Source organism: Armigeres subalbatus, chromosome 1 (genome assembly GCF_024139115.2).
Source record: "Armigeres subalbatus isolate Guangzhou_Male chromosome 1, GZ_Asu_2, whole genome shotgun sequence".
Lineage (NCBI taxonomy): Eukaryota > Metazoa > Arthropoda > Insecta > Diptera > Culicidae > Armigeres > Armigeres subalbatus.
In genome coordinates, this window is record NC_085139.1 from 305,235,051 (window position 1) to 305,259,895 (window position 24,845).

The 24,845-nt window shown below is 42.8% G+C and overlaps 1 protein-coding gene and 1 long non-coding RNA gene across 11 annotated transcripts in view; one reads left to right on the plus strand and one right to left on the minus strand.

Moving 5' to 3' along the window:
- LOC134207867 (rhophilin-2) overlaps nucleotides 1–24,845 on the minus strand; it is a 334,965-nt gene that overhangs the window by 127,136 nt on the left and 182,984 nt on the right. The gene's annotated exons all lie outside the window — the stretch shown is intronic.
- LOC134217290 (uncharacterized) lies at nucleotides 3,861–4,496 on the plus strand. Its single transcript, XR_009980982.1, has 3 exons — nucleotides 3,861–4,138; nucleotides 4,201–4,268; nucleotides 4,356–4,496. It is a non-coding gene; the product is annotated as an uncharacterized LOC134217290 (long non-coding RNA).

Below are 24,845 nucleotides of genomic sequence, written 5' to 3' on the forward strand. Positions count from 1 at the left end.
AAAGTTTGGCGGATTTTGAATTACATTCTGAGAAATTCGAATGAATTTCAAAGAAAATCTAATGAAATTCGGAAAATTAACGAATGAGATTCGGAGAAATTGAAATACAATTTGGATAACATCGAATAAAATTCGGAAATTTACAAATTAAAATAGGAGAATTTAAAAAGAATCGGAGAATTTTGAAAGAAAATTAATGGATTTTAAATGAAATTTGGAGATATTCGAATAAATATTCAAGATATTCAAGAAATCTGTAGACTTTCAATTCGCAGAACTGAAAGTCAAAGAATTTCGAATAAAATTCGGAGAATTTGAATGAAATTTGGAGATTTTCGAATGATATATGGAGCAACTCAAATGCAATTCGGGGATTTTCGAAGCATGTGGAATGAAATTCGAAGCATGTTTAATAAAACCAAAAGGATTCCCAATGAAGAAAATCGAATGAAATTTGGACATTTTCAATACCATTCGGAAAATATGGAATAAAACTTGGAACATTCTAAATGAATTTTGATGAATTTTAAATGAAATTTGAAAAAAATTCAATGAAATTTGCAGAATGTCGAATGAAATTCGTAAAAAATTGAAAGCAATCCAAAGAACTTCGAAAAAAATCGAAAGAAATTCTGGAAATTTTAAATGATTTTTTTTTTTATATGGATGACTTCGAATGAAATTCAAAAATTTACAAAATAATTTTGGCGAATTTCGTAGGAAGTTCGTAGAATTTTGAATGATGTTCGTATGGATTTGAAATGAAATTCGTCGAATTTGGAATCACATTTGTAGATATGGCGCCAGTCGAATAAAATTTGGAGAATGACGAATAAAATTAGATGGATTTCAAATGAATCTCGAAGAATTTTGAATAAAATTCGCAGCAACCCGAATAAAACTCGAAGTATGTCAAATAAAACTCGGTGGATTTTTAATGAAGAAAATCGAATGAATATCGGAGATATTAAATTAAAACTTCGTTAATCTCGGATGAAATTTGGAAATTATATAAAACAGTTCGGAGAAATTCGAATAAAATTCAAAACATGCAGAAATTTGGAGAATACCGAAATAAATTTATAGAACTTCAAAAAATCCGAAAGAAATTCTGAGAATTCGGAATGAAATTCCAAAAACTATTTGTTCTAAAATGTGGATAACGTCGAACAAAACTTAAAAATTTACTAATTAAAATCGGAGAACTTCGAAACAAATTTGTAGAATTTTGGATGAAACTCGGAGATATTAAAAAAAAAATGGGAGAGTTTCGGTCGCGCTGCAGCAAGGTACCCGGCAGAACGTGGAACGTTATAGACGGAAGCGGAGACAGCAGACCCGCCTTTTTCAGGAGAAGAAACGCCGCCTGGAAGAAGCGGAGTGCGAGGAGATGGAACAGCTGTGCCGTTCTCAAGATACACGCAAGTTCTATCAGAAGCTCAACGCATCCCGCAAAGGCTTCGTGCCGCGAGCCGAAATGTGCCGGGATAAGGATGGGAGCATCTTGACGGACGAACGTGTGGTGATCGAAAGGTGGAAGCAGCACTACGAGGAACATCTGAATGGCGCTGAGAGTACAGGCAGTGAAAGTCAAGGCAGCGGAGGAGATGACTACGTCAGTTCAGCGGACGATGGAAGCCAACCAGCCCCCACCTTGAGGGAAGTTAAGGATGCCATTCAACAGCTAAAGACCAATAAAGCAGCTGGTAAGGATGGTATCGGAGCTGAGCTCATCAAGATGGGCCCGGAAAAGCTGGCCACTTGCCTGCACAAACTGATAGTCAGAATCTGGGAAACCGAACAGCTACCGGAGGAGTGGAAGGAAGGGGTGATATGCCCCATCTACAAAAAAGGCGACAAACTGGAGTGTGAGAACTTTCGAGCGATCACCATCCTTAATGCCGCCTACAAAGTGATATCCCAGATCATCTTCCGTCATCTGTCACCATTAGTGAACGAGTTTGTGGGAAGTTATCAAGCCGGCTTCGTTGACGGCCGCTCGACAACGGACCAGATCTCTACTGTACGGCAAATCCTTCAAAAATGTCGTGAACACCAGGTCCCAACGCACCATTTGTTCATTGATTTCAAGGCGGCATACGGCAGACCGCGTAGAGGTACGGAAAATTATGGACGAGAACAGCTTCCATGGGAAGCTTACCAGACTGATCAAGAAAACGGTGGATGGTGTGCAAAACTGTGTGAAGATTTCAGGCGAACACTCCAGTTCGTTAGAATCGCGCCGGGGACTAAGACAAGGTGATGGACTTTCGTGCCTGTTGTTCAACATTGCGCTAGAAGGTGTCATGCGGAGAGCCGGGTGTAACAGCCGGGGTACGATTTTCAACAGATCCAGTCAATTTATTTGCTTCGCGGATGACATGGACATTGTCGGCCGAACATTTGTAAAGGTGGCAGAACTGTACACCCGCCTGAAACGTGAAGCAACAAAAGTTGGACTGGTGGTGAATGCGTCAAAGACAAAGTACATGCTTGTGGGCGGAACCGAGCGCGACAGGGCCCGCCTGGGAAGCAGTGTTACGATAGACGGGGATACCTTCGAGGTGGTCGAGGAATTCGTCTACCTCGGATCCTTGCTAACGGCTGACAACAACGTTAGTCGTGAAATACGAAGGCGCATCATCTGTGGAAGTCGGGCCTATTACGGGCTCCAGAAGAAACTGCGGTCGAAAAAGATTCGCCACCGCACCAAATGTGTCATGTACAAGACGCTCATAAGACCGGTTGTCCTCTACGGACATGAAACATGGACAATGCTCGAGGAGGACTTGCAAGCACTCAGAGTATTCGAGAGACGGGTGCTTAGGACCATCTTTGGCGGTGTGCAAGAAGACGGTGTGTGGCGGCAAAGAATGAACCATGAGCTCGCTCAACTCTACGGCGAACCCAGTATCCAGAAGGTAGCTAAAGCCGGAAGAGTACGATGGGCAGGACATGTTGCAAGAATGCCGGACAGCAACCCTGCAAAGATGGTGTTCGCTTCCGATCCGGCAGGTACGAGACGGCGTGGAGCGCAGCGAGCGAGATGGGCAGACCAGGTGCAGAACGACTTGGCGAGCGTGGGGCGTATCCGAGGATGGAGAGATGCGGCCTCGAACCGTGCATTGTGGCGTCAAATTGTTGATTCAGTGTTATCTGTTTAGATGTTAACTAAATAAATGAAATGAAATGAAAATGGGAGAGTTTCGAATGAAATTCTTCGAACTTCAAAAAATGAAGGTAGTTCGAAGAATGCGAATGTGATTAAAAAAAATCAAATGAAAATTGGAAATTTACAAATTATGTCCGGTAAACTTCGAATGAAATGACGAATATCGAATTGAATAAGGGTTATCAGAAAAAAAGGAAATAATTGGAAAGAAACTTGATGGATTTTAAATAAAATTCGGATAAATATTCAAGAGATTCGGAGAATTTCGAATGAAATTTGGAGCATGTCGAATAAAATTCGGTGGATTTTGAATAAAATTCGGAGGAACTCAAAGGCAATTCGGGGATTTTGGAATGAAATTCGTAAAATTGCGAATGAAATTCGTAAAATTTCGAATGAAATTCGAAGAATGTCAAATAAATCCAAGTGGACTTTGAATGAAGAAAATCGAATGAAATTCGGAGATATTTAAATAAAATTTCGTTGATTTCGAATGAATTTTTGACATTTTTTTTAATAATATTTGGAAGAATATCGAAAGAACTACGAAAAAATCGAAAGAAATTTGTAGCAGTCAGGAAAATTGTGAATAAATTTGTAAATAGCTTTGGTGTATAAGGTAGATTGTAAGAATTTGCATCTTTCAATCGCCAATAAAATATACATAATTGTCCCTCGACGTAGGCAAACGGGCACTAACCAATTAGCCATCCTCTCCAAGGTCGAGGCCATTTGTTTTTCGGATAAGGTGGGAGAGGGAAAGCAGCACAACTTTCGTGTCGGATTATCCATCGTACCAATAAGGTCACGATCATACACGAAGGGAGTCGGGAAATGACGTATTTCCGGTTGTGTCCGAGCCCACCTTCCTTAATCTGAGGATTCACAGACTCGGTCATTTCGTCCGTGACTAATCGATAAGTTGGAAGTGTCCGCGTTGGTTCGTTAATGTTTCGTTGATCTTAAGTATGTATTTTCGAAGTGACGTTAGGTGTGATTGATTGATCAAATAATTTGTTCGTTTATAGATAATAGTAAGCTAAAGTGTGCGTTGTAAATTGTGTGCGGTATTAGCAGAAGAATTTCTGATAGCAAGGTAAATTAATGTGCTCTTAATGTGCTGTGTAGTGCCTGTGCTTATGTTGCTTGTCTAGCCAGATTGGCTTCTATTTCCCACCCGCAGCAATTTCATCGTGCCCCAACGCGACAATTCCTCCCCGACGGACGAAACATTCCTGGTGATCGTCACCTGCCAGAAGCGGACCGATCCGTCGCCATATCGGTCCGAGGGAAGGCCAGGGGACCTCCACGTGGACGAGATCCATCAGCCGGTCCGTCAGACCGCCGGCTAGCAACCGCCATCGCGATCACGTCTCGTCAGCTTCATTAAGAAGTGTCATCGCCGGCGTCAACAAGCCGGGAGCGTCGACCCCACCGACAGGTCATCGACTGGGTCAGTAAACCCACAACAAACCGGTGAGTCAACAAACCTTTTTTGTTTGGAGTGCGGCGTCCGAGGAGGGCCCGCGAAGGAAACGTTTTTTTGTGCCAGTCTTAGACTGAAGAGCCATCTTATGTGCTAATAGAAGACGAAACAATCTTTCGCGAAAGTCGGAGTCGCAATCCACCGACGACCGATTGTGTCCGCCATCACGGACCCGTGAAAACATGCGTGCGTGAGCCGTTTTCGCCACCACCAAAAATACCGTCAAGTAGTAGGAGCGCAGACTAGTCAACAGCTACGCTGCATGGAAAAGTGACGTCACATTAAGACATACAGCACAGATCACACAGTCAGAATATAGAGAGAGCTAGGGAAGAGAAACCGCACACAAGTTAGGAGCCAAAAATTATGAACGAACACAAACACTAAAACGAACAAACCACAATTCCCAAACCAATATGTGCCCCTGTTAGTATTAAGTTAATAAATGTGCTATGTGTTTGCCTCAATAAAATGTTTCTATGTGTCTCTCTAGCCAATTAGTTAATGGATTGTGTTTAACGTCACAGTGCGAATTGTTTGTAGTTTCGAGTCCCGTCCTCCAAAGTTGAGTTTGACTGTGGGTTGTTTTATGTTTCTTCCAGCTCATTGATGGTTGTTTGGTGAGAGGAGAGAGTCTGCCGATGATGAGAGGCGCACTCCCACTTAGAGTGTATTCCCGAGTACACGCTTAAAATGACTTACATATTTTTGTGTTCAGTTCACACAAAACGGGCCTCTCCTGGAACAACTCATATTATGAGTGTTACTCATTTTTGTGTAACCGATGGCTGATGATTTTCGGTGAGTTCATTTTACACAGCGAGAGAGCAGTCGGAAATCGAACCTAACCTCAATTGTTAATGTTAAAGTAAGCCAACTTTTCCATACTTATTCGGAGGCTTCTCCAATCGTTTCGATCAACAAAACAAAGTGCGATGATTGTATTCGCACTTTTTTTTCGCCATCACAGCAAAAGGAAAAACCTCCGAAAACGATTTCTTGCAGCACATTCTGCACACGTTCGCCATCATAGCGACCCGAAGGGACTTTGACAGTTCGAGGCAAACTCACTTACACATATCATGCACATGTGAGACAGTACACAGCGACTGCTTATGTTTCACACAAAATTTTCACTCATAGTGAGAGTTGGCCAAGGCGTCGCCGTGATGTGTGAAAGCTATTCATGCGATGTGTACTTGACTTTAAGCGTGTATCGATTCCAAAAATACTCGGTACTGAATGGAAAGTATCGAGTACTTACTCGTATTTACTTGGATCGATTAATCGCTAATTCTCCCTTCTCACCATACACTACTCAATTCTCACATCTTCTTCTTCTTATTGGAATTACATCCCCGCACTGGGACAGAGACGCCTCGCAGCTTAGTGTTCAATTCTCAATTCATCAATTCTCACATAGCACCTCTCAATTCCCAATTCTAATTTGTCATTTCTTACTTTTCATTTCTCACTTCTGTCTAGAAATTCGCAAGTAGGCTCCGCCAAAGCGACCGTGTGCCGCTCAAATCGCACAAGCCCAAGTCCTGGTGTTAGGTGGGACGCTAAACAGCCCTGACACGACGGCCCTCCGACGAGACAGGAGGTTTGCGCAGGCCCAATAAGCCGCCTTTAAAAACAACTATTACGAACGACATAGAAGATAATACGACTCGATACAATCGGCAAAGACCTAGGCGACGAATAAAGGATCACGATTGGAAGCTTGGAACATGGAACTGCAAGTCGCTAGGTTTCGCAGGTTGCGACAGGATGATCTACGATGAATTACATCCCCGCAACTTCGATGTCGTAGCGCTGCAGGAAATCTGCTGGACAGGACAGAAAGTGTGGAAAAGCGGGCATCGAGCGGCTACCTTCTATCAAAGCTGTGGCACCACCAACGAGCTGGGAACCGGCTTCATAGTGCTGGGAAAGATGCGCCAACGCGTGATTGGGTGGCAGCCAATCAACGCAAGGATGTGCAAGCTGAGGATAAAAGGCCGTTTCATCAACTATAGCATCATCAACGTGCACTTCCCACACGAAGGGAGATAAACATAAACTTTGCAGCCTCCCGCGGAATGGTAGCCCGAAGCACTTTCTTCCCCCACAAGAATATCCACAAGGCCACATGGAAATCACCTAATCAAGTAACGGAAAACCAAATCGACCACTTTCTAATCGACGGTAAATTCTTCTCCGACATCACGAACGCAGTGCGAATATTGAATCCGACCACTACCTCGTTGCAGTATGTCTGCGCTCAAAACTCTCGACGGTGATCAACACGCGTCGGAGTCGTCCGTCGCGGCTAAACATTGGGCAGCTACAAGACGGTAGACTAGCCCAAGAATACGCGCAGCAGGTGGAAGTGGCACTCCCAACGGAAGAGCAGCTAGGCGCAGCGTCTCTTGAAGATAGCTGGACAGGTCCATTATTTGAAGCACCGCAACCGCTGCACTAGTCACGGTTCCTCCGGATCAGAGGAACGACTGGTATGACGGCAAATGTGAGCAGTTAGTTGAGGAGAAGAATGCAGTATGGGCGAGATTGCTGCAACCCGGCACGAGGGCGAACGAGGCACGATACAAACGGGCGCGGAACAGACAAAACTCGATTTCCGGAGGAAAAAGCGCCAGCAGGAAGATCGAGACCGTGAAGAGACGGAGGAACTGTACCGCGCTCATAACGCACGAAAGTTCTATGAGAAGTTAAACCGTTCACGTAAGGGCCACGTGCCACAGCCCGATGTGTGTGGGGACATAAACGGGAACCTTCTTACAAACGAGCGTGAGGTGATCCAAAGGTGGCGGCAGCACTACGAAGAGCACCTGAATGGCGATGTGGCAGACGAAGATGGCGGTATGGTGATGGACCTGAGGGAACGCGCGCAGGACATAATTCTACCGGCTCCGGATCTCCAGGAAATCCAGGAGATTGGCCGGCTGGAAAACGACAAAGCCCCTGGGGTTGACCAATTACCAGGAAAGCTATTTAAACACGGTGGCACTGGCTAGAGCGCTGCACTGGGTCACTACCAAGATTTGGGAGGAGGAAGTTTTACCGCAGGAGTGGGTGGAAGGTGTCGTGTGTCCCATCTACAAAAAGGGTAATAAGCTGGATTGTAGCAACTACCGCGCAATCACATTGCTGAACGCCGCCTACAAGGTACTCTCCCAAATTTTATGCCGTCGACTAGCACCAATTGCAAGGGAGTTCGTGGGGCAGTACCAGGCGGAATTCCTGGGCGAATGGTCCGCCACGGACCAGGTGTTCGCCATTCGCTAAGTACTGCAAAAATGCCGCGAATACAACGTGCCCACACATCGTCTATTCATCGACTTCAAAGCCGCATATGATACAATCGATCGGGACCAGCTATGGCAAATAATGCACGAACACGGATATCCGGATAAACTAACACGGTTGATCAAACCGACGATGGATCGGGTGATGTGCGTAGTTACGGCAAGGTGATGGTCTTTCGTGTCTGCTATTTAACATCGCTTTGGAAGGGGTAATACGAAGAGCAGGGATTAACACGAGTGGTACAATTTTCAATAAGTCCGTCCAGCTATTTGGCTTCGCCGACGACATAGATATTATGGCACGTAACTTTGAGAAGATGGAGGAAGCCTACACCAGACTGAAGAGGGAAGCCAAGCGGATCGGACTAGTCATCAACACGTCGAAGACGAAGTACATGATAGGAAGAGGTTCAAGAGAAGACAATGTGAGCCACCCACCGCGAGTTTGCATCGGTGGTGACGAAATCGAGGTGGTAGAAGAATGTATGTACTTGGGCTCACTGGTGACTGCCGAAAATGATACCAGCAGAGACGCATAGTGGCTAGAAATCGTTCATACTTTGGACTCCGCAAGACGCTCCGATCGAATAGAGTTCGCCGCCGTACCAAACTGACAATCTACAAAACGCTCATTAGACCGGTAGTCCTCTACGGACACGAGACCTGGACGATGCTCGTGGAGGACCAACGCGCACTTGGAGTTTTCGAAAGGAAAGTGCTGCGTACCATGTATGGTGGGGTGCAGATGGCGGACGTTACGTGGAGGAGGCGAATGAACCACGAGTTGCATCAGCTGTTGGGAGAACCATCCATCGTTCACACCGCGAAAATCGGACGACTGCGATGGGCCGGGCACGTAGCCAGAATGTCGGACAGTAACCCGGTGAAAATGGTTCTCGACAACGATCCGACGGGCACAAGAAGGCGAGGTGCGCAGCGGGCAAGGTGGATCGATCAGGTGGTAGATGACTTGCGGACCCTCCGTAGACTGCGTGGTTGGCGACGTGTAGCCATGGACCGAGCCGAATGGAGAAGACTCTTATATACCGCACAGGCCACTTCGGCCTTAGTCTGAATAAATAAATAATAAATAATGAGATTCCGAAAATTTCATATGAAATTCGAAGCAATCCGAATAAAATTTAAAATAAAAATGAATTAAATTTTAAGAATTTAAAAAAAATGGAAAATCTCGAATATAGGATTAAGTGCCCAATAGTGGACTCCCATCCAATAGTGGACCCTCCAGCCTCCATTTTGCAATGAAATTCCATCGGGAGAATCTGCCTTACAGTCCTATGATTTGATTACATGCATTGGAAATGCTATGGAAAGTAAAATTACATGATTTTTTTACAATTCTTCAAAAAATAAACACGAGTGTGTCCATTATAAGAACGGAACATAAAAATCAAATGAAGTTTCGACTATAGGGAAGCAAATTCCTATTATGGACCCCCAGGAAGTCTATAATAGGGCGAATTCAGTCAGACTTTAAAATGATAATTTCAACGAATAACGTCGTGTATTTGAGTGTTTTATGTACGTATCGTGAAGAGGAGATGCAGAACTTGGTATTAGATGTCAAGCAGAATTAATATGTTGAAAATTTCTACTCCTTAAGACAAAAAGAGCAAAATTTCGCTACTAGGGGGTCCACTATTGTGCATTTTCCCCTAATTTTGAGAATTTCACATGGAAATCGGAGAGTTCATACGAAATTATGATAATTTTGACGAGATTCGAAGGATATCAAACGAAACTCGGAGAATTTCAAACAAGTATTGCGCATAGAATTAAAAAAAAAAATCGCTTTAATAAAAAAAATAAATGACTGGCTGAAAATCTCTCAAATAATGTCAAAAAAGAATAAATAAAAGATGATCTGATTTGTTAGTTCATGGTTTGCATTGTTTTGAGTCATATAAAAAACATTCTAACATGATCAGTCGGCATAATATTATAAAAGAATGATTTCACCGAATTCGTTAACAACATGATGATGTACAGAGAGCACTAGCACAACTATTCATGGCATATCTATATTATTAAATATCTCATTCATAACCACAATTCATTCTCAAGTTCCTAGAACCGAATTCCACCTTTTGTTGTGTCTTGAATAGCTCATAATGCGATTCGAATGAAAAACCACATCAACCAGGTGGAACCATCGAAAAAAACTGCTTTCTCATATTCCCTTTACCTGCCGTCGTTCACTAACCGAACCAAATCAATTTTCGTGGAGAAAAAAACGCCAAACACGATCCGGGCCCAAACTAGAACAAAAGTTTAAAGATCATCAGCGAATCAGGCAGGAAACCATCCCATCAACACACAAATCCAAATAGGTATTTCGGTGCATATACCCACTTCGAATCCATCATCATTCAACCGAAATTCAACTCACCGGCCGTCTATTTTTTTTTTGGCAATAGACAGGGGTGGAACCATTCAAAGTGGTGGCGCGCCTAAAACAACGGTGAAGTTCCCTCCGCCGTCGTTCAGATTTCTCTCCGGTTCGATGGATAGGATGAACGCGGGCGAGCGACAGAGAGCGAGTGAGAGGACCGGCGAGGGAACGAGAACCGTTAATCAACATTGAACGGAGAAATTGATATGGGTATTGTGATTCGCCGCGGTCAGCGCGGAGGGCTTCTGTCTGCGTGCGCTTCATCAAACCGTAGATCATATTGCGGATCGCAGTCGTCGTCGTCGTCGATCATCGACAGGCGAGCGAGATGGGGCGGACCAGGTGATCGAGCAGGGTTCATCAGATACGCATTCGGCGGCTTTTCACCGTGGTCGCTTCGCGCAGTCCGAGTCCGAGTGAACCAGATAAAGGAATTTGGATTTGGTTTTTGTCGGATCATGCTGCGCGAACGAGTGACGAAAGACGATCATGCTGACAGTGCGCAAAATTCGAAGGGGGAGTGGCGGAGCGGTCTGCGGGTGGATTGTTTGTTTTGTGATATGTTTCAGCAGCTTCGCATTGCTTCTGAGTTTTAAACAGAAAGGTTTTTGCTCTACTGAGGAAAAAATGTTCGTTTGTATGTCTACAATTCGGTGACATAATTACGACTTCGATTAATATGCTGTGAAAACTGATTAGTCGTTGATTTTTTATCGGGTTGATGTGCCATAGCCCAACATCAGTAGCAGAGGTTGCTCTGATCGCATCGGGGTTCGTCGCCTTCCATTTCAAATCTCTTCGCTTCTCGTCTCACATAACCCTTCCAAATTATCTGATTCGATCAGATCACGTTCAAACTGCGTTTGACCTGATTACGCTAAACTGATTCAAGATACACACGGGGATGGTCGTGGTGATTGAAGAATCGGTAATTGAAATCTTCGGACGCTGCGGACGACGGAGATCTGTTCCAGCATTGCGTTTATCTCGCAACCGAGCAGAAATTTCACAGCCTCGGGAAGATCATTGGACCGGATAATGGAAAATCTCCCAGCTCGAGGCGAGACACTCCATCGCCGTGCAGCAGCGCAGCAAGTATTGCACATACCTACCGGCAGTAGCCAGGCCACAATCACCGACAACAGCAGATGGGAGGCGATCACCGCACGCCACCTCCTGGAGTCTGCTTAGGTACCCACTTTTACAAGCGCATTTCGAGGTTAGACATTCCAAGCAGCAAATCTTTCACCCGCTTGTACCAACAGAGGGGTAGGGGTGGATCCAACCTGCCAGTTCAAGCGTGAAATAGCATCCCAATTGCCAACGCCCAGTAGCGAATCGAACGGTTGGGTACGAATACGCACGCACCGAGCAGACCCCATCAGCGCTGATTCCGATCTTCGGAAATGCTGAGGTATAGCAGATGTTGTTGTTGCGTAGAAGACGATCGACGTCGATGGTACGGCCCCAGAGCTGCCAATAAATCGATCGTTCGTTGCCGGCCGTTGGTTGGTGAGGCTGGCTGATAGAGATCCGCGCTCTGTTATTATGAGTCATTATTTTATTACAAGAACCGTGATCCTCGTTGGTACCGAGGGGCAACGGAAGCACAGTTATTGGACTGCTTTTATTTATGCTTTTCAAGCCGCGGTCTACCGCAGTTGTAGAACACAAAATCGTTTAGTTGTACTACAGATTATTCTGGTTTTAAAACAGTTACAGCAATTTATCGCGATTTACGAGTGTCTAACTTTGCTGCGGAAGTAGAAGTTGGAATATTTTTTTATTATTTGCGATAAATCAATAAGCAGAAATAAAATTGAAAAAACAAACTAAAAGCAAAATACCTAACTTACATTGAACATCTCTGCTATTATGTATTCTGAACTCGAATTCGACTTAGCATGGTTAAGTTTGAAATATTTGTACAGTTTTTTTTACCATTGACCATTTTGAATAAAACATTCCTAATAAGTAATTAGTTTGGGTGGGTGTGGCTGTTTTGGTATTGTTTTTAAATTAAAATCTCGATCTAAAAGGGATCTACAAACATACATAATGTATGGATCATGGACTGAACAACGATAGAAAATTGAAAAAAAAAACGGGGAGTTTAATAGAAATTCGGGGAATTGCGAACAAAAATCAGACGTAGAACAAAAATCAGAAAATTTCAAATTAAATTTGGAGAACTACAAATGAAGCTTGAATTTTCTTTTCGTAGGGAAGTTCGGAGAGAAATTCGGAGCGAAATTCTCCAAATTTCGAAGAGAAATTCTCCGAATATTGGAGGGAAATTCTCCGAAATTCGGAGGGAAATTCTTCGAATTTCGGAGAGAAACTTTTCTAATTTCGGAGAGAAACTTTTCGAATTTCGGAGAGAAACTTTTCGAAATTTCGGAGAGAAATTCTCCAAATTTCGGATAGAAATTCTCCGAAATTCGGAGAGAAATTCTCCGAATTCCGAAGAGAAATTCTCCAAATTTCAGAGAGAAGTTCTCCGAATTTCGAAGAGAAATTCTCAAAATTTCGGAGAGAAATTCTCCGAATTTCGAAGAGAAATTCTTCAAATGCCGGAAAGAAATTCTTCAAATGCTGGAAAGATATTCTCCAAATTTCGGAGAGAAATTCTCCAAATTTCGGAGAGAAAATCTCTGAATCTCGGAGAGAAATTCTCCGAATTTCGGAAAGAAATTTTCTGAATTTCAAAGAGAAATTCTTCAAATGCCGGAAAGAAATTCTCCAAATGCCGGAAAGAAATTCTCCAAATTTCGGAGAGAAATTCTCCAAATTTCGGAGAGAAATTCTCCTAATTTCGGAGAGAAAATCTCTGAATCTCGGAGAGAAATTCTCCGAATTTCGGAAAGAAATTCTCCGAATTTCGGACAGAAATTCTCCGAATTTCGAAGAGAAATTCTCCGAATTTTGGAGGGAAATTATCCGAATTTAGGAGGGAAATTCGGAGAAAAATTCTTCGAATTTCGGAGAGAAACTTTTCGAATTTCGGAAAGAAATTCTTCGAATTTCGGAGAGAAATTCTTCAAATTCCGGAGAGAAATTCTTCGAATTTCGGAGAGAAACTTTTCGAATTTCGGAGAGAAATTCTTCGAATTTCGGAGAGAAATACTCTGAATTTCGAAGAGAAATTCTCCGAATTTCAGAGAGAAATTCTCCGAATTTCGGAAAGAAATTCTCTGAATTTCGGAAAGAAATTCTCCGAATTTCGGAAAGAAATTCTCTGAATTTCGGAAAGAAATTCTCCGAATTTCGGAAAGAAATTCTTCGAATTTCAAGAGAAATTCTCCGAATTTTGGAGGGAAATTATCCGAATTTAGGAGGGAAATTCTTCAAATTCCGGAGAGAAATTCTTCGAATTTCGGAGAGAAACTTTTCGAATTTCGGAGAGAAATTCTCCGAATTTCGGAGAGAAATTCTCCGAATTTCGGAGAGAAATTCTCCGAATTTCGGAAAGAAATTCTCCGAATTTCGGAAAGAAATTCTCCGAATTTCGGAAAGAAATTCTCCGAATTTCGGAAAGAAATTCTCCGAATTTCGGAAAGAAATTCTCCGAATTTCGGAAAGAAATTCTCCGAATTTCGGAAAGAAATTCTCCGAATTTCGGAGAGAAATTCTCCGAATTCCGGAGAGAAATTATCTGAATTTCGGAGAGAAGTTCTCCGAATTTCGGAGAGAAATTCTCGTCTTATGACGTTATGAATTTTTCTTATAATTTTGAAAAGAAACTCTTCGAATTTTGAATAGGAATTCTCCGAATTTGGAAGAGAAATTCTCCGATTATCAAAAAGAAATATCTTACATATTGTAGAAAGCTTCACCGAATATCGTAAAGAAATTCTTCGAATTTTGGAAAGAAGTTCTTCGAATCTCGGGAGAAAAATTCTCGGAATTTAAAAAGAAATTCTTCGAAATTCGAAAAGAAATTCTCCGAAGTTCGAAATTAGGGAACAAAATTTTTCGAATTTCGGTAATTCTTAAAATTTCGGAGATAAATTTTCCTAAATTCGGAGAGAAGTTTTTTTTAGAGTTCTCCGAATTTCAGATTTTTTTCAAATTTCGAAAAGAAACTACATTTCGTAAAGAGTTTCTCCGATTTTTCGACAAAAAAATCTCCGAACTCCGAAAATAAATTTTTCGAATTTCAAATCTAAATTCTACGAATTTCGAAACACAATTCTCGAAACTTAAAAAAAATCCGAATTTTGAAAAGAAATTTTTCGAATTTCGAAACAAAATACAATATCTCCCCGCTCATCCGGCTCTCGCTAATCGGACGACTCGTTAGTCTGGAACTCGCTTTCGGAAATTTCTGGGTTAAAAAGTTTCAACACCCCTTTAAATACATTATGCGGTCAGTTGGTTTGTTTTGATTAATTTATATGGATTTGACAGTCGCATAAACAAGGGAAAATTCGATAGTCCGGCCATAAATTTGTCGGAATAGCAGGAGTATGCTGTACTTCGAATTTGGAAAAGGAATTCTCCGAATTTTGAAAAGAAATTATCCGAATTTTAAAAAGACATGTCCTACATATCGTAGAAAACTTCACCGAATAGCGTGAAAAAATTCTTCGAATTTGGAAAGATGTTCTCCGAATTTTGGAAGAAAAAATCTCCGAATTTAAAAAGAAATTCTCCAAAATTCGAAAAGTTTGAAATTACGGAACAAAATTATCCGAATTTCGAAAAGAAATTGTCCGAAATTGAAAATAAATAATCCGAATTTCGAAAGGAATTGAATCGAATTTTGTTAAGAAATTCTCTGAACTTTGGAGAAGAATTCTCCGAATTTCTGTAAGAAACTCTTCAAATTTCGGAGATAATTTTTCCGAAATTCGGAGAGAAGTTCTTTTAATCTTGAAGAGAAGTTCTCCGAAATTCGTAAAGGAATTCTCCGAACTTCGATAAAAATAATCTCCAAATTCCGGAAAACAATTCTCGAAATTGAGAAGAGAAAATCTGAATTTTGAAAAGAAATTATTCGAATTTTGAAGAAAAAAAAACAATATCTCCCGGAACTTACTAGTTCGGAAATATCCGGTTTAAAAAGCATCAACACCCATGTAAATACATTATGTTGTCAGTGGGTTTGTTTTGGTTAATTTATATGGATTTGATAGGGAAAATTCGATAGTCCAGCCATAATCCAAATTTCGAAAGGAATTGAATCGAATTTTGTTAAAAAATTCTCTGAACTTTGGAGAAGAATTCTCCGAATTTCTGTAAGAAGCTCTTCAAATTTCGGAGATAAATTTTTCGAGTTTCTATTCGCCGAATTACGAAAACAAATTCTTAAAACTTAAAAAATTCTCCGAATTTTGTAGAGAAACTCTCTGAATTTTGGAAGGAAAGTCTTCAAATTTTGGAAATTTTTTTTTCCTAATTTTGGATAGAAACTATTCGAGTTACTGGACTGGGATTTGATCTGGACTGGACTGGGACTAAACTAAACTGGGACTGGACTGGAACTTGACTGGGACGAGATTGGGGCTGTTACTGAACTGAGACTGAACTGGGACTGGACTTGGACTGAAGGGCAGCTGGACTAGGACTGGGCTTGTACTGAACTGGGACAGGACTGGAACGAGACTAGGACTTAACTGCAACTGGACTGGAAATAAAATGGGACTAGACTGGACCCGGACTGAGAATGGAATGGAATTGAACTGGGACTGGACTGGAACTTGACTGTTACTGAACTGGAACTTAACTGTAACTGGACTGGAACTGAATTGGGACTGAACTGGGAATGCACTGGGACTGAACTGGGAGAGGACTGGAACTAGATTTGGACTGACCTGCAACTGGATTGGGACTGGTCTGGAACTGAACTGGGACTGGACTGGGTATGTACAAGGACCGGAGTGGAAGTGGACTGAACTGCATCTGGGTTGATGCCCTGGAACTGGACTGGGACTGGCACTGGACTGGGGCTGGTTCCACTCAGACTGGACTAGGACTGGAACTTAACTGGGACTGGAATGGGGCTGGACTGCTGTTGGAACTGGACTGGGACTGGGCTGCACTGGGACTGAACTAGGACTGGATTGAAACTGGGCTGGAACTGGAATAAAACTGAACTGGACTGGACTGGGAATCGACTGAGGCTGGACTGGAACTGGACTGGGGCTGGACTAAAACTGAATTGGTACTGGACTGGGACTGAAATGGGAATGAACTGGGGCTGGACGTGGGCTGCGGTTGAGACTGGATTGGACTGGGACTTGAATGGAACTGGGACTTAAGACATGGACTAGACTGGGACTGTACTCGGACTGGAACTGGACTTGACTGAGATTGAACTAGTACCGGACTTGGACTATATTTGAACTAGGTCTGGACTGGACAGAGAATATTTTCAATTTTTTTACTAGCCGAACCTCGGTGAGAAATTCTTGAAATTTCGTGATGTATTTTCCGCAGTTTGAACTTCAAAAGTTCCTTTGCATTGCGTTACTTTGATGCAGAAAACATGGAGGTGGAGAATGCAAACTCCTTATTTAATCAATCCATCCTTGCTTCGATTGAAAACATCATTTTGCTTAAAATACCAAATCAATTATTTGGATCATTTACCTTCTCTTTACGTTGAAAATGCATGATCTAGTCCTCAGTATCGTTGGTATCGTTGAAATGCCGGCCAAGCAATCGATATCATTCTGTTTCTTCAATTCAGAAGCTTGCAATAAGACGATTGGTCCCTTGGCTAAAGCACTCGGAATAACAATAAACTCGGAGTCGGTATCTACTGAAGTAGTGAAGGTAGCCTCTGAAATAAGAAACATAATCTTTGAAAGAATCAAACATCGGATGATATGCCTCAAATGTGACAGTGCATCACGCCATGAGAAAAAAAAATCGGTGTTAACTTACATAATGGTATTGTGCAAGTTCGAACGCTGTCAATGCTTGAAATAAATGAAAGGCAGACTACCGCTAATTTGAAAGCCCGAATCCTTCAAGTTTTGGAGCAATACCAAATCAGTGTGCTTAATATCTACGTTGTTACAGTAGATACCGGTTTAAATATGATCGGATGCGTCAAACGATTTGGTGCTGAGCAAGCACTTGCACTGAACGTTTTCGATGAAGAGGTAAATATGATATTTGATGATGTACCAGATGAGGACGACTTTGAAAATTCAGAAGCAGATATTGATGAAGATTGCGACGATAACAACGTTAATGATGAAATGCAGTTGACAGTCATCTTCTCAAGCACCAATTCGGAATGTATCGGCTTTGTACGCTGTGGTGCTCACACTATTCAGCTTGCAGTTAACGGTGCGATCAAACAAGATATATTAGCGAAAATATCTCCAATTCGCTCGAAGCTGAAACTTATGAAAACTGCTCAATTTCGTTCGTTGTTCATGATAGCGAATGTTCCTCTACCGAAAATCAATGAAGCTACACGTTGGAGCTCCAAATACAATATGTTCCAGAATGTAGTGAGCATGAAACATTCTATAGAACTATCAGAAGTAGCAATGAGAAGATCAACATTACCGAGAAAGAATGGATCTTAACTGCAGTTTCTTGAAGCATTCGAACCAGCAAACATTCTAACGAAAGAGTTACAGAAGCAGAGCCTTATCAAAATCTGCCTGCACAAATTGCAGATTATTGAGAGTAAAGGAAACCCCTTGGTGGCTGAACTGAAACATAATTTAGAGCAGCGAGTGCACCAAATTTTTACCTGTAAAGCTGCCAAAGCTGCTCTGAAGTGCTGAACTGCTGAAGATTTTGAGAAAAATCTGGAAAGCGAATGCATTAATCACATGGCATCTACAAATTCGCCAAACGTCGATCTTAAAATCAAGCTTTTGAGTCTCGCTAACTCCAAGCAACGCATGGACTCGAAAACGGATGTATTAAAACTGTGGGAATTGAGGCGATATGACGACCCTGATCCATATCTGCTGGCAATGGTAGCATTAGCTGTTCCTTAGGGTGGCTCAAATTAGTATGGGAAAAACTCTTATTCGGTTCTATTTGATGCCCTGATGCTCTGGACAAACTTTCAGCCAAATCGGTCAACGTTTGGGAAGTGCTAAACTCGTTTGAAGTTTATATGCAAAAATGTATGCAGAAACATCCAAAAACAGTAAATTGCAGTTGGTTGGCACAACTTACGATGAAGAACTATGATACTCATTCAGATCTTGAAGAATTTAATACAGAATGTTATGCAGAAAACCGCGAGAAGATTAGAGTTTGCCCGGCTAAGTTATTGGCATTTCTCTGAAGTGGGGTTTGAGCAAATTTCGTTTCTTTTACCTTTGAAAAGAAATAAATTCACCCCTACAACACTCCAGTAAAATCCTTATATCTTTGCCTAATAAACTCTAATCTTCTCGCGGTTTTCAGCATAACATTCTGTATCTAATTCAACAAGAACTGAATGAGTAGGGTAAATCACTACTTGGGCCTATGGACCCGATTCCCGGCTCACTGCACAGAAAACTAATTATTTATACTATTTGGAAGCCGTAAGTTTATGGTTGATAATTTTAAAAAAGTCTCCTATTTATTTCGCATAATACTCAATATTTTTCAACCATTCATTTCACTCCTAATTGGTCCAATTATAGAAAATAAAAATGTAGATTCCGAACATTCGCTCTCCGTTGCTATACCACTGAGCCGAAGTGAATCTTTCCACTTTTACAAAACGGTATTTTCATATAAACACCTACCTGAAAATCGTCACTGTTCTCGATACAATCATTGCTTGAAGCTGTTAATCACCTCGGCCTAAGAACTTCTAGCCGCACCGTGCTGCCAAAAGGCCAGGAGTCTTTTTAGTATGAAAAAAATCCTTCAACGTTCATAGGAAAACTATCTAATACGTTGACGCTATCATGTTATTTATAATTCTCTCGATTTCAAAAAGTGAAAAAAATATAGTTTTTAAGCGTTTGGAAGTAATTTGGATGAGTGAATATATCTTTTCAACCATATAAAAATTATTATAAATAATACCATCTGGCATCATGTCGGCGTTGAACGTGCATATTTTTGTTTACGTCGCATTTTCTACCGTCCCGAGAGAGAATGAGAGTAAGATGTTGAGAGATTGAGCTAAATTTTGCTTAGGCCGGGAACTGGTTTGGAAGTGGGCCGGAAACAAAATCGCTATGACTGAAATGAGTGCTGGACCTCGTTAACTTAAATCAAATTAAAGCTTTTTTAAACGATCTTTACCAAGAAAAGCTATTTTTAGGCAGAAGTGAACTCCATTGCAGTATTGCACGGCCCACGAAATTTAGGAAAAGTTGCTTCCTGTCATAAATATCAATTAAATAATGCAGTCGTATGCATGTTAGGCCGGGAATGGGGTAAGAAACCCTATCATGGTTCTTGATCGTAAATTGTGTCGTCCAACTGCAAATCACTGTTTTTGGATGTTTCTGCATACATTTTTGCATATAAACTTCAAACGAGTTTAGCACCGCCCAAACGTTGACCGATTTGGCTGAAATTTTGTCCAGAGCTTCAGGGCATCAAATAGAACCGAATAAGAGGGCGGCTCATCAAAAAATTTGAAAAAGTGTTTTTTGAGCCACCCTACTGTTCCTTGTACACATGATTCGGTTGAGAGATGCTTCTCAGGCATTAAACTATTACTAGAAGACCATAGATTAAGATTAGCCTCATCGAAGTTAGATGATCATATGATTATTAGATTTAACATGAATTTACTTTCCGAAGCAATTATTAGACTAAGTAGGTAATTAGGATTGCTCACCACAGGTATTTGTTAATAATTAATCACTGATTATAATAAAAACCCAGATCAATCCACCTAGCGTTAGTGGTGCCTTTCTCGCGCTTTTAAAAAAATAAGAAAGACACAAAAGAGAGGTCGAAATAGCACTTTAGGTGGATAGGTTTTACTTTTTCCATCAATTTATATCCATTTGCGATCATTTGAATGCATTGCTGCAACATTTGAAAAGAAAATTTCGTTTTTGAAGTACCAAGGCCAAAAAGCCAAGGGTCCCCGGTAAAAAAAACAATGTTTTTTAATAACTTTGAAACGCAATGACCGATCGGGCCAATTTTCAATAGGAAACAACTAGACCGCAATTTGCGTCGATTGCAACTTGTTGCGAGCAAATAGGATAATGCTAAGTATCAAAACGTGTGCCTTCTGCCGAGCCTTCTATAAAAAGTTCGGTTTTGGAGTGATCCTATAGCCTTTACGTGAGAGCGGGCCATTTGGCATAAAGTCATTTGGCATAACGCCATTTGGCATAAGGTCATTTGGCATAACGGACATTTGGCATAATTTTTCTTTGCGTTCGCTAAATGGTGACTAAGTGGTGCGGGAAACACCCCGGAATAGTAAATATAGCACCCGTCGATAACAATATTAAAAAGACAATATCCTCTCGTGGAAAGATTGCTTTTGCAATACAATGCAAAAGAAGACGCATACCCGGGTTAGAGCAATGGTGGATATAACCCCCTCTTTAAAAGAAGGCGTGTTGACGGATTATGGCAATGAAGGATGTGATCCCTTCTTTAAAAGTAGGTGCTTGCCCGGATTATGGCAATGGAGGATATGATCTCTTCTTTAAAACTAGGCGCTTGCCCGGATTATGGTCATGGTGGATCCGATTCCTTCTTTAAAGGTAGGCGCTTGCATGGATTATGGCAATGGATGAAGTGATCCTTTCTTTAAAATTAGGCGCTTGCACGGATTATGATAATGGTGGATGTGAACCCTTCTTTAAAAGTAGGCGCATGTCCGGATTAAGGCCATGGTGGATGCGATCCCTTCTTTAAAAGTAGGCGCTTGCATGGATTATGGCAATGGAGGATGTGATCCCTTTTTTAAAAGTATTGCCCGGATTATGACAATGTTGGATGTGATTTCTTCTTTAAAAGTAGGCGCATGCCCGGATTAAGGCCATGGTGGATGCAATCCCTTCTTTAAAAGTAGGCGGTTGCATGGACTATGGCAATGGAGGATGTGATCCCTTCTTTAAAAGTAGGCACTTTCCCGGATTATGACAATGGTGGATGTGATTCCTTCTTTAAAAGTAGGCGCTTGCCCGGATTGAGGCAATGGTGGATGTGATCCCTTTTTTAAAAATAGGCGCTTGCACGGATTATGGCAATGGAGGATTTGATTTGTTCTTCAAAAATAGGCGCTTGTCCGGATTGAAGCAATGGTGGATGTAATCCCTTCTTTAAAAGTAGGTGTGTGGCCTGAATTGTGGCAATTGTTTGTTTGTTTGTTTGTTTATTAGAGACACTTCACACCACCATGGGTGCATTCGTGTCAGGGAGTATGCGTCTAAAATTTTGATTTACAACTAATTGAAATGAAATTCAGAATTATTCGTCCTTTTCCTTTGAGAGAGGAAACCATCTCATAATCTTTCTTCTCTTCAGCTTCACCTTCTCCTTCTCTCGTCCTAACGAATAAATTGTCAGTCACTTCTTCTGTGCAAACAAAGAATTATGTAAAGCATGTGGTACTGTAGACCGGAGGCGCCGCCGTAACGACAACTCGTGCCGAAGTCTGCAGCGAACTCTGCTCTGCGTTGGTTGGTCATCTGTGGGAGAAAAGGTGCCACGATAACCTGTGAGGATATTAGCTCAGAGCTGGAACTTGCCTGTGGGACGCTTTGCCCCACAGTGCCAGCCGCTGTCGAAACCATTACACTAGTCTTGAAAACACCGACAACAGCCAGCACTGGGGAAGCGCTTTGCGTAATATTTCTTCGACGATTCGTCGGGGCCCTTTCCCGGATGAGAGGACTGCTGCTGCTTGGTAGCGACCTGGAATTTTTTGCGAGACAGTATCTGTTGTCGGTTGGAGTAAACGAGTACTGACCTGTAGGACGTTTTGCCCCACAGTGCCAGCCGTTGCCGAAATTACTACACGATTGTATCCCGATCTGCCGGCAACAGCCGGCACTGGGGAAAGGCTTCGTGTAGCTCTGCCGATGATATAATTTTGCTGATACCATTTTTAAGACCTCCCACCATTCAGAGTTGCTCGTATAATCGCGTTTGGTGCAAGAACACCATAAGTTTCTTTGTTCTTCCTTCATCATTACTCAGGGCATCTCTCAGACTAGTAGTGCTGATGTCGTTCTCCTGTCGTTCTTTCTCATACTTCCGGCAATGCAAAATAAGGTGTCGTACGTCGTTTACGGTTCCACAGCAATCGCAGGTGGGCGGAGGATCCTTTTTCAGCAGGAAAGAGTGGGTCAGCCGCGTGTGGCCAATTCTCAACCGAGTTAGGGCACGCTGGTCGGCTACGCTACCCTGGTCTGCCCACCTATTCGTATCGTATTTTATCTCCCTCAGCTTCGCGTCTCTACACTCATACCACTGACGGTCCCACCGGAGTCGTATCGCCTGTTTTACCATTCGTAACGCATCTTCTCCAGGGATAGGCGTGTCAATGACAGGCTGTTCCCTGGCCTCGTTCGCTAGTTGATCAGCCACAGTATTTCCGTTCACACCAGTGTGCCCGGGGATCCAGCAGAAACGGACAGGTTTGTTTTGTGCTGTTTGTTCTATTTCCTGGATCCACGGATGTTTCGATGCTCTAGATTCTAACGCCAACAAGCAGCTTGCAGAGTCCGTTAGTATCACCAAGTCGTCATTGATATTTCGCATAGTTACTGCCTTCTTGATGGCATACGCCTCAGCCGAGAAGACGCTGCATTCTTTTGGGAGACTAAACTTTCCGACTAGGCCATGGGAGTGGAAGGCGGACCCTACCTTGTCATCATGCTTGGAGCCATCTGTGTAAATTACTGTCGACCTGTGAAATTCGGTTGAAAGTAGCTGTTGGACGACTGGACGAACTCTGTCTGGTGGGTCGCCGGCTCGGACACTGTTCTTTACATCCCATACTATCGACGGTTTACGTGCGTGCCAAACACGATTGCTCTGCCTTATGAGCTGGCTAACAGCGGGAAGCGCTGTACCCGTTACTTCGAGTACACGGTCGGAAGCTCTATGAACCAGAGGAAGGATGCTGTTGTGTCGACTTTTAGCTAACATCCGAATGGCCGTCCGTGCAATAGACTGAACGGCCAATAGTTCGAACGGTAGATTGCCAGCTTCAGCCATGACCGAGTTAATCGGGCTAGTTACGAATGCTCCGGAAGCGTGGCGGACCATTGTGTTATATGCAGGAGCGAGACTTTGCAGGGTTTCCGGACCTCCTCGGCTAACTAATCCTATTCCATATGTCAGCTTAGCGGTGATTAAAGCCGAGCCTACCTGTAGAAGAGTCGTGCGATTGCCACGCGGAAGTTTCGCTCCGATCATCTGCAGGATCCTTAGTCGCGATTCGCAAGCTTTCTTGGCCATCTTACAGTGCGGTTTGAACGTAAGTGTTCGGTCGAGAGTGACACCTAGAATCCTCAGGCGATTGGTCTTCGGGATGGGGGATCGGTCTATGGTGATGCTCTGTGTCGGCTCACGGCGTGCATTTGGACTACAATAGAATGTTTGCGATTTCGTCGCTGATATGGTGAATCCAACACTCTTCGTCCACTTATCCACTGCCTTGACTGCCGCATGCAGTTTCCGGTGCAAACCTTCTCCCTTTGACCTTCGTACTACGAGAAGGATGTCATCCGCGTACAAAAGAATTTGAACTCCGTCTGGCAGCACACGGAAGATCGGCTGCATGGCCACGAGGAACAACGTCACGGACAAGACGGAACCCTGTGGAACTCCGTTCTCCTGCGAATATTGTTGAGACATGTGTCCCCCTATCTATGGACACCTGGGAGGTGTGCTCCGAGATTAAGCTTTGCAGCATGTTCAGCATGCGCCTTCGAATTCGCCAAGATTTCAAGGTTCGTAGTATGCCATGTCGTCAGGTGGTGTCGTACGCCTTCGACAGATCAAGAGATGCAATAAGACAGTGTTCGTCAGTGGTAGGTAGCGACCTTTCAAGCTCGGCAAAATACGTGTCCGTACCGTGTCCTGCCCGAAAAGCATGTTGGCGCTTGTCGAGTCGTCCACTCAACTCTAGTTCGGTGATCAACCGGCGATTAATGATCCGTTCAAAGAGTTTAGCCATGCAGCTGGTGAGTGAGATTGGTCGAAATGCGTTGGCACCGGTCTCGTGGGAGTTAGATTTCGGGATCGGAATGACTATAGCATTCCGCCAACTTTCAGGAAATTCGCCACTGCGCCAGATATTGTTAAGCAGTTCAAGCAGGCACGTCTTCACGGACAGAGGCAGATGTTGTAGCAGAGGATACCCTATTGAATCTGGGCCTGTTGAGGCACCTTGCCCTTTGTCGAGGGCCCACAAAAGTTCACCGAGGGTGATATCGATGTTGTACACATCATCGCTGTTTTGCGAAAAATCGATGAGTTTTCGTTCAGCCGCCGCTTTCGCTATTTGGAACGAAGGAGGGTAGCTGGAGGTCGCAGATCTTTCGCTGTAAACTT